Genomic DNA, 11,154 nt, shown 5'->3' with positions numbered 1-11,154 from the left:
AGTGGTCCATCTGTCATGTTGTCTTTGTGTCTGTCTGTCAAGCTACCCGTCTGTCTCGCTGTCTTTCTGTCTGTCTGACACACTCTCTGTCAGTCTGTCACCTGGCCTTTTTCTGTCACACTGTCTTCCTGTCTGTCAAGCCCTGTCATACTGACTATCTGTATGTCTGTCAAGCTGTCCTCCAGTCTGTCTCGCTGTTTGTCTGTCTGTCTCAATGTCTTTGTTTGTCTGTCATGCTGACTTTCTGTCTGTCTGTCACACTGTCTTTCTGTCTACCTGTCTGTCACAGTCTTTGTATCTGCCATGCTGTCTGTCTGTTGTGCTTTCTGTCTTCCTCTCTGTCTGTCTTTCTGTCTGTCATGCTGTATTTCTCTCTGTCGCGCTCTCTGTCTGTCATGCTGTTTGTCTGTCACAGTTTTTCTGTGTGTCTGGTAAGCTGTCTGTTTGTCACACTGTCTTTTTGTCTGTCTGTCTCACCGTGTATCTGTCTGTCACAATGTCTGTTTGTCTGTCACACTGTCTTTCTGACTGTCATGCTTTCTGTCTGTCTGTTCCTAACAATTAACAATTCCTAACAACAAGAAATGTTCCTAACAATTTTAGAAAAAATTAAATTAGTTCGTAATTAGTCAAATCGTAAAGTGATATGCTGGTTCTTAAAGCGCACACTGTGCCAGATCACAGATGTTCTTGTGGAGGTTGTCCCTTGTCAGTTGTAGTCAAGGTATCTGTGGCCTGAAAGTTGCACTGTTTTCACCAGGAGGCAGGAGACGTATGTAGTACTGCTTAGGGAAAAAAATGACTTCCTGTGGGTAAAGGTTAGCAAGCGTCAACTCTCTCTCTCTCTCTCTCTCTTGTGCTGGAATGTATTCCCATGGCCAGGAATCTGTTAATGCATAACAGATGTGTGTGATTATAAAAGCTCATATCAATAACCGGTATTGGATAACTATTTAGTGTAAAGACTCTCTTCTGCAAAAAAGTAGGACAATGTTGTAATATTATACACAATGGTGCAAAATGCTGAGAGGTACAAATGACCATAGGGATTTGCTGAGAAGCCGAGGAAGAAGGAAACACAGAGAAAGGAAACAAAATGATTAGTTAAAGTGGTATTATAAAATATATAAAGAGATATGTCAGTATTTCAACATTTATTGTCCAATGTCCACCCACTGTCTGTGCATTGCCTTCCACCCTCCGTCAGCTTGTTCTTCCATGAGCCTAGACTTTTATATAGAAAAGGAAACAAAATCTCATTCGTTTGGTGTATGTTAGGAACACACCGCTAATTTCACCCCAATTCCACTTTTTTGAAATACCAACTTCTGTCCTGGAAGTCCTTGGTGTCCTTGTGTTTTATACTTCTCTCTCCACCCCCCCCCCCTTCCCATGCCTCCTCCCCCCAAGCCCTCTCCCTTCCACACATCTCCCTGCTCTCAAATGTTGTGGTTGTGTGCTTCCCCTTCTCTCCCCATCTTGTTTTCCGCTCCCTCTTTTTATATATTTTGTTTGTCTGGTTGATTTGTTTGTGAAGTAAATGTGAGCTCTTTTTTTCTGTGATAAATGTTAGCTCTTTCACGAGCCTCGATTCAGTATACAAAAAAAAAAAAAAAAAAAATCGACTCGCTCTGGTATTGAGTGATGAAATGTTACGTTCGAGTGGCAATGAATCATGAATCACTTGTTTCCCAATATCCTGATCTAACTGTGATTTGCCAGAACACATTGTCCTTTCCATTGAGTACTTGTTTTCAGCTTCGAAAAGCCACACATTACCCAGCATGCCTTCACTTCAACAAACTTGATGCCGATGTTCTTTCATTTGAGCTCAATTTGTACAGAGGATAAGCCTGACTGATGCGCAATATTTAACTGGAGTGACGATGTTTTTGATGTGACATCATCGATGACGTCAGATTAAAATCGGACGTCACGAGCAATGCGATTGTCAAACCCAGGCCAGTGACCTGTTTATTTCTTTTTAATGGAAACCATTGTTAAAACATTTACCAGATGAAACAATTAGATGTATGCTCAGCTCTGTGGTCTTGATTTCGATTCCCAGCAATAATTTCATTTGATTAAGAAATATCGAGCAGTGCCAGCAGGGGGTGCTGCATTGTGGAGCCCGTTATCCCAATTTTGCCTGTAAGCTGAACTTTAAATAACTCTTTACTTTAAATATAAATAAGGAGGCAAAAGGAAGCAATCGACTAACAGAACAATGATTAATAAAAGAAAATAGCACTGGAGTCTTCATGGTGGTAGGTTGTGGAATACCACACAAGGGTGTGGAATAGCCAGAAATCTGGGATGAGCAGAATGATTGAGTGGGCAGGAGGGTTCACCACTCCAGGTTGCTCCAAAATTGCCTGCACAAACAAGAGTACAGGTGATTCTCTTTGTGGACTATACCTGCTTCCAAGGTAACATGTGAGTGATCATCCATCATGATCAACTCGGACAATGTGCTTCATTTATTTATTTCATTATTGTCCATTGATCGAAGGATCATAGAGGAGCTAGCCCAACAATCGCATGCTGGACAAAGACATGGTAGACATCTATCGGTGTACCTTAATGTGAATTATGAAGAGATTCGTAGACAATGGACAAAACAAAATGGCCTTTAGAATATGGGATTTGAACCTGGTTTCCCCAAATAATTATCCATATCAGGCTCAGAAGAGAAAGCTAATCAGGCAAACACTATATGCAAATCATTTATAGGTTCAACTATCAGTCTTAAAGAATATTGTTACCCCCCGCCATCCATCGAAGGTGAACGAACGTTGTTTTCACCCGTGTCTGTCTGTCTGTCTGTTTGTATGTCAATCGCCTGCACGTCACAATTTTAAACCGATCTTCACGAAACTTTACCAAATGGTAGAGTTGGTCAAAAGGAAGAAGTTTATTGATTTTGAGGTCAAAGGTAATCTTTAGGTCTGATTTATAAAATCATCACTTTTCATCCTATTAACTTGAAAAATAAACACCAATTACATAGTGCATCATTGAATTGGGAAAGCATCTATTGACTTGCAAATTAAACAGCAATTGCATAGTGCCTCATTGAATTGGGAATCCAAATATTTTGAAGATGAAAAGGTCAAAGGTCAACTCATGGTCAAACTTCTAACTGTTATGCGTTACCTCTCCAAGCCCCAGTTACGGTGCCCCTCAGAGTCTCGAGAGGGAACGTGGCAGAAAGATTTGTTATTTTGAGTGTTCTAATAAACCATGGTAAAACTACACCAAGTCAATTGTAGAACAAAACAAGTAATTGTATTAAGAACTCTCACATACACAATAATAACACTATTAAAGAAAGTACAATGAAAATATCACTTGCATCAAATTAACAATACATATGATGGTACCATCATTCCCAAATGCTCTCAAAGCAATAAACTCACGATACGCCAAACGTGAGTGGAATGTAACATTCCCCAAAATCCGTGCATGGATCCCCATGCTGTGTGAAGGTTGAAGTCATGCAGAACGTCAAGAACAGGCAGTTATCGGCGTGGCTGCGAATGGTGAGTTACGAGGTAAGAGGTCGATATGGGAATTGAGTTGATATGGAAACAACGACAATCCACACGATGGTGTCGATATGGGAATCCCAATGACAAAACACGAAGCATCAGGCAGATGGCCTCTTCGAGGAAAAAATGGTGGATCGTCCTGTAATGGAGGCTCTTGCTTTCCCGCCAACAATAGCTCACGCTTGGTAATAAAACCTGACACGCAGGTTTAATTGCAATCACAATATAGGACGATGTCGTGGGCAATCCCTTTCACGGGAAGCCTCAACTCATTTGCGACCAATATAAAAAACTCCGCTCGCAGCCTCGAAGCAACTCACGGCTGTCTCTCACATCGCCGTCTCCTCTCCCTCCGATCTCCGCCTCTCTCCTCTTCCGATTTCTTTGCCTCGTTTTCCTTTTTCCTTCACAAACATTTATTTTTACCTTTTACCTTTCATCTCCATTTCACACAGAAATATTACCAACAATATTACCCGAAACAAAAAATCCTACAAGTATATAACAACAACAAAGGCGGAAGCGATGAATCTGTAACATAACTTCATCAATCTTCATTAGAAACATCGTCATTTTTCATAGGATTAACCTGAAAATTAAAGAGCAATTTGATACTGCCTTACTGAATTGGGAAACCAACTATTTTAAGGTCAAAGGTTAACTCAAGGTCAAACTTCTAAAATCATCAATTTTCATATGAAAAATAATTTTTCATCGATAGACCTGAGCACTAATTAAGACCGTTAATTTTAATCTTAATGAAATGGACAAGTTGATGTATCCATTGCAACTTTTTTTTGGAGTGAGGAGGGGGTGGATTTTGCAAGTATCATGCTCTGCACGCCTTTCTTGTTACTTGCGAAAATCAAAGATTTTTCAAGTATATTGGTTGGTCTTGTACGTTATTATATCTGTCTATCTGTCTGTCTGTCTGTATGTATGTCAGTTGCCTACAGGTCACAATTTTCAACCATCTTTACGAAACTTCACCAAATGGTAGAGTTGATCATAAGCAAGAAGCCAATTGTTTTTGGGGTCAAAAGGTCAATAGGTCAACATAGGCCAAAGATCACCAACATTGTCAAATTTCTAAAATCCTCAATTTTCATCCGATTGAATTGAAATTTGAAGAGGATTTGCATATCTGGTCACTGAATTCAACCACCAATTATTTTTGAGGTCAGCATTGGCCAAAAGGTCCAGTGCAGGATCCTCCTCTTGGCATACGGGGCCCTCCGTGGCCTGGCCCCATCCTGCCGGGCTGGCCTCCTCTCCAGGCACGCTCCCACCCGCAGCCTCCGCTCTGCTGGTACCAACCTCCTGACCCCCTCCATCCGGACCAGATTCGGGTCCTGGGGGGACAGGGCCTTCTCCGTCGCTGCTCCCACCCTCTGGGGCTCACTGCCTCACACCGTCGGAGGCTCCTCCTCACTCACCGCATTCAGGACATCACTAGAGACCCACCTGTTCAACACTGCATTCAACATTCAACCCACAGCATTTAGCCCCTGGCTATCTCTTCTCCTTCTCCCTCCTTTTGCTTTAAATATTTCCCTATTGATTCTTGTCTTTTTGCAATTGTTGTTTTCATGTATTGTTATGCATTATGTTTTCCACTCTGTCAAAGCGCCTTTGGGCTTCTGGAAAAGCGCTATACAAAATAAATGAATTATTATTATTATTATTAAAATAGGCCAAAAGGTCAACATGGCCAAATTTCTAAAATCCTCAATTTTCATCCAATTGACTTGAAATTTTAAGAGGATTTGCATATCTTGTCACTGAATTCAACCACCAAGTATTTTTGAGGTCAACATAGGCCAAAAGGTCAACATAGGCCAAATTTATAAAATCCTCAATTTTCATCGGATTGAATTGAAATTTTAAAGCGATTTGCATATCTGGTCACTGAATTCAACCACCAGTTATATTTTAGGTCAACATAGGCCAAAAGGTCAACATAGGCCAAATTTCAAAAATCCTCAATTTTCATCCGATTGACTTGAAATTTTAAGAGGATTTGCATATATGGTCACTGAATTTAACCACGAAATATTTTTGAGGTCAACATCAGCAACAGGTCAACATAGGCCAAATGGTCAACTTAGGCCAAAATGTCCACAAAAGCCAAGTTTCTAAAATCCTCAATTTTCATCAAATTAACTTGAAATTTGAAGATGATCTACATATATGGTCACTGAATTCAACCCCCAACTATTTTTGAGGGATAGACCAAACGGTCAACATTGGCCAGATTTCTAAAATCTTCAAATTTCATCCGATTGACTTTAAATTTTAAGAGGATTTGCATACCAGGTCTACTAAAAATACAGACTGGTCAAACAAGTGGAACATGTCTTTCAATCCTGACAAATCTCACACTTTCACTATGTTTCTCAGAAAAGACCGACTGGACAACCCTACCATCTTCTTTCTCAACAATCCTCTCCAAGAAGTTCTGTCACTCAAGCTTTTGGGTCTCACTATCTGCCATGATCATTCCTGGGAACACCACATTTCCAAGCTGGCCTCCTAAGCCAGTCGCCGACTGGGCATCCTCCGTCGTGCGAAGTCTTTCCTTGGCACACCTGAGCTCCTCACCACATACAAGGCTTTCATCCGCAGCTCAATGGAATACTGCTCTCCCCTCTGGGCTGGTGCTCCTGCCTCACACCTAGCTCGGCTTCAGGCTGTTGAAACCAAAGCTTTCAGAATCATTGGAATCTCCCGAGATGAAGCTAACTCCTAGGGCCTTTCACTCTCTCACCGCAGGCAGGTTGGTGGTCTTTCTATCTTCTACCGACTCCTATCTGGCCTTGGCTCCCCCCCCCCCCCCCCCAGTCTCTCTGTGCTCTGTCCCCCAAATATTATTACAGGTCGCACAAGATCTGCCAGCAACCCTCTTCTGATGAAATTGCCAAAAATCAAGACTCTCTGCTCACCTTCACTCCTTCATTCCTCTTTTCTCCTGCCTCTGGAACAAACTCCCTCACTCTCTTCAATCCCACTCCTGCTTTCAGATCTTCAAAACAGCTGTTCACAACCATCTCTTATCTTCCCCATTCCAAAACCTTGATCTCTTCTACCCCCGTTAATTCACCCCCAGATCCACTTTTTTTTTTAAATACCGACTTCTTTTCTGGAAGTTCTAGCAGTGTCCATGTGTTTTATACCTCTCCCCACCCCCCCCCCCGCCCCTTCCCGTGCTCCCCCCCCCCCAAGCCCTCTCCCTCCCACAGATCTCCCAATGTCCCTGCTCTCAAATGTTGTACTTGTGTGCTTCCCTCTATCTCCCCACCTTGTCTCCCGCTCCCTTTATTGTATGTTTTGTGTGTCCGTTTGTTTTTTTGTGATTGATGTTAACTCTTCGACGAGCCTCGATCTTGTATACAAAAAAAAAAAAAAAGAGTCATTAAATTCAAGAACCAATTATTTTTGAGGTCATCATACTGCAACAACTTGTTTGAGGGATTTCGCAAGTATCATACTATACAACACAACAACAGGCATTTTAAGGCCATTTTCCCTGCTAGAGTGGGGGTTAGCCTTGCGGTCCCCATGACAATGTTCTCCATTTTGCCATATTTTCTGCATCTCCCCTTGTTAACCCCCTTGCCCACATTTCTTCATCGACCATCTTCAGCTAAGTCTTTCTCGGTCTTCCCCGTCCTCTACTTCCTTCTACATTCATTTCCATCACTCTTGCTATGCACAAATCATGCTATGCGCGACATATTTCTTGTTTGTCTCTGTGAGCAGGATATCTCAAAAAGTTATGAACGGATTTGGACGAAATTTGGTGGAGAGTTTGGGTATGTGACAATGACTGGATGACTAGATTTTGTTTCAGGTCCGAATCCAGATCCGACCCAACAGTGAGATACAAAACGTAAAGTGTTCAGCCGAGTGGAGGCATGCTCTCTACCGTGTAACGTTCTAGTTTAATACATGACTTCGACAACTCGCCTATACTTAGTGAAAGAACAAACGATGTTGCACTCTCTGCTTGATGTTAAACGCCTGGATGTGAAACGCTTGGATGTTAAACGCCTGGATGTGAAACGCCTGTATGTGAAATTCCTGGATGTGAAATTCCAGGATGTGAAATTCCTGGATGTGAAATTCCTGGATGTGAAACGCCTGGATGTGAAATTCCTGGATGTGAAATTCCTGGATGTGAAACGCCTGGATGTGAAACTCCTGGATGTGAAACGCCGGAATGTGAAATTCCTGGATATGAAACGCTTGGATGTGAAATTCCTAGATGTGAAATTCCTGGATGTGAAACTCCAGGATGTGAAATGCCTGGATGTGAAACTCCTGGATGTGAAACGCCTGGATGTGAAATTCCTGGATGTGAAATGTCTGGATGTGAAACTCCTGGATGTGAAACGCCTGTATGTGAAACTCCTGAATGTGAAATGTCTGGATGTGAAACTCCTGGATGTGAAACGCCTGGATGTGAAATTCCTGGATGTGAAACGCCTGGATGTGAAATTCCTGGATGTGAAATTCCTGGATGTGAAATTCATGATGTGAAATGTCTGGATATGAAACGCCTGGATGTGAAACGCCTGGATGTCAAACGCCTGGATGTGAAATTCCTGGATGTGAAACGCCTGGATGTGAAATTCCTGGATGTGAAACGCCTGGATGTGAAACGCCTGGATGTGAAATTCCTGGATGTGAAACGACTGGATGTGAAATTCCTGGATGTGAAACTCCTGGATGTGAAATTCCTGGATATGAAACGCCTGGATGTGAAACGCCTGGATGTGAAACGCCTGGATGTGAAATTCCTGGATGTGAAATGCCTGGATGTGAAATTCCTGGATGTGAAACTCCTGGATGTGAAATTCCTGGATGTGAAACTCCTGGATGTGAAATGTCTGGATATGAAACGCCCGGATGTGAAACCCCTGGATGTGAAACGCCTGGATGTGAAATTCCTGGATGTGAAATACCTGGATGTGAAATTCCTGGATGTGAAACTCCTGGATGTGAAATTCCTGGATAGGAAACGCCTGGATGTGAAGTACCTGGATGTGAAATGCATGGATGTGATACGCCTGGATGTGAAATGCATGGATGTGAAACGCCTGGATGTGAAATGCATGGATGTGAAAGGCATAGATGTGAAACGCCTGGATGTGAAACGCCTGGATGTGAAATGCATGGATGTGAAACGCCTGGATGTGAAACGCCTGGATGTGAAACGCCTGGATGTGAAGTGCATGGATGTGCAACGCCTGAATGTGAAATGCCTGGATATGAAACGCCTGGATGTGAAATCCATGGATGTGAAATGCATGGATGTGAAATACCTGGATGTGAAACGCCTGGATGTGAAATGCATGGATGTGAAATACCTGGATGTGAAACGCCTGGATGTGAAATGCATGGATGTGAAATACCTGGATGTGAAATGCCTGGATATGAAATACCTGGATGTGAAATACCTGGATGTGAAATGCATGGATGTGAAATGCATGGATGTGAAATACCTGGATGTGAAACGCCTGGATGTGAAATGCATGGATGTGAAATACCTGGATGGGAAATGCCTGGATGTGAAATACCTGGATGTGAAATACCTGGATGTGAAATGCCTGGATGTGAAATACCTGGATGTGAAATGCTTGGATGTGAAATACCTGGATGTGAAATGCATGGATGTGAAATACCTGTATGTGAAATGCCTGGATGTGAAATACCTGGATGTGAAACGCCTGTATGTGAAATACCTGGATATGAAAGGCCTGGATGTGAAACGCCTGGATGTGAAATTCCTGGATGTGAAATACCTGGATGTGAAACGCCTGAATGTGAAATACCTGGATATGAAATACCTGGATGTGAAACGCTTGGATATTAAATGCATGGATGTGAAATACATACCTGGATGTGAAACGCCTGGATGTGAAATTTCTGGATATTAAATACATGGATGTGAAATACCTGGATGTGAAACGCCTGGATGTGAAATACCTGGATGTGAAATTTTTGAATATTAAATGCATGGATGTGAAATACCTGGATGTGAAACGCCTGGATGTGAAATTTCTGGATATTAAATACATGGATGTGAAATACCTGGATGTGAAATTTCTGGATATTAAATGCATGGATGTGAAATACCTGGATGTGAAACGCCTGGATGTGAAATACCTGGAGGTGAAATACCTGGATGTGAAACGCCTGGATGTGAAATGTCTGGATATTAAACGCCTGGATGTGAAATTTCTGGATATTAAACGCCTGGATGTGAAATGCCTGGATGTGAAATACCTGGATGTGAAACGCCTGGATGTGAAATTTCTGGATATTAAACGCCTGGATGTGAAATGCCTGGATGTGAAATACATGGATGTGAAATACCTGGATGTGAAACGCCTGGATGTGAAATTTCTGGATATTAAATACATGGATGTGAAACGCCTGGATGTGAAACGCCTGAATGTGAAATTTCTGGATATTAAATACATGGATGTGAAACGCCTGGATGTGAAATTTCTGGATATTAAATACATGGATGTGAAATGCCTGGATGTGAAATTTCTGGATATTAAATACATGGATGTGAAACGCCTGGATGTGAAATTTCTGGATATTAAATACCTGGATGTGAAACGCCTGGATGTGAAATTTCTGGATATTAAATACATGGATGTGAAACGCCTGGATGTGAAACGCCTGGATGTGAAATTTCTGGATATTAAATACATGGATGTGAAATGTCTGGATATGAAACGCCTGGATGTGAAATAGGATGACAGTTCATGGCCGGAGCAATAATCAAATCAAACATTGATTAAGCAGATCAAAGACGAGTGTGTTCCCACTGAACGGCCCTGTCTGCACAGAGGTCGATAAGTATCTCCCTCCTTAATGTCATTAATAATTATCCAGATGGCTTTTGGACCAATTATCCAAGATGAGATGGTGTCTCTCCTGAGACGAGCTCATTTTTCCGAATACAAATTCCTGACGTACTGCCAACAGCGACGTATTAACCCGTGTATTCCTGGGTGCTGGTCCATATTGTCAACACGACACACAATACCCGTGCGGAGAGTTATGGACATTGTTTTTGTTGTGCACATGGTTGCTCAGGAAAACCAAAAAATGTACACCATTTGTGATTAATAATTTGACAGAAATGGATGTTATTCCGTAAAAGCTCCCTGGTTCCGCTACCTCGCAATTAAATTGATGTATGTGGGAAAAATGACATGCCCAGACCGGGAATCGAACCAGGTTCCTCTGGAAAACCGCACCAGTGCTGTGCCATCTGAACTATTTGAGTGAACATCGATGTCAGGGCTCCACCGAAAATATGTCAGGATGGCCGAGCGGTCTAAGGCGATGCTTTTTTTAAGCCATTAAGGGGTCCATGGGATACCAATCCTCCACAAGCTGAAAGTGACCAGGACAGCCGAAGGTTGGCATGCTCCGAGATGCAGCCCCAAGCACCAACATCTATCTTCCAGGACAGTAGTTTGAGGCATCCAAATAAACTCCACAGAGCAAATCGATGATATTTTATATTTCCATAAACCAATCTTACCCCATTTAAGGTGTATGTGTCATGCTCTTCACATGT

Source organism: Myxine glutinosa, chromosome 12 (genome assembly GCF_964187855.1).
Source record: "Myxine glutinosa chromosome 12, kmMyxGlut1.1, whole genome shotgun sequence".
NCBI classification, from domain to species: Eukaryota; Metazoa; Chordata; class Myxini; order Myxiniformes; family Myxinidae; genus Myxine; species Myxine glutinosa.
This window is presented reverse-complemented; position numbering follows the sequence as displayed.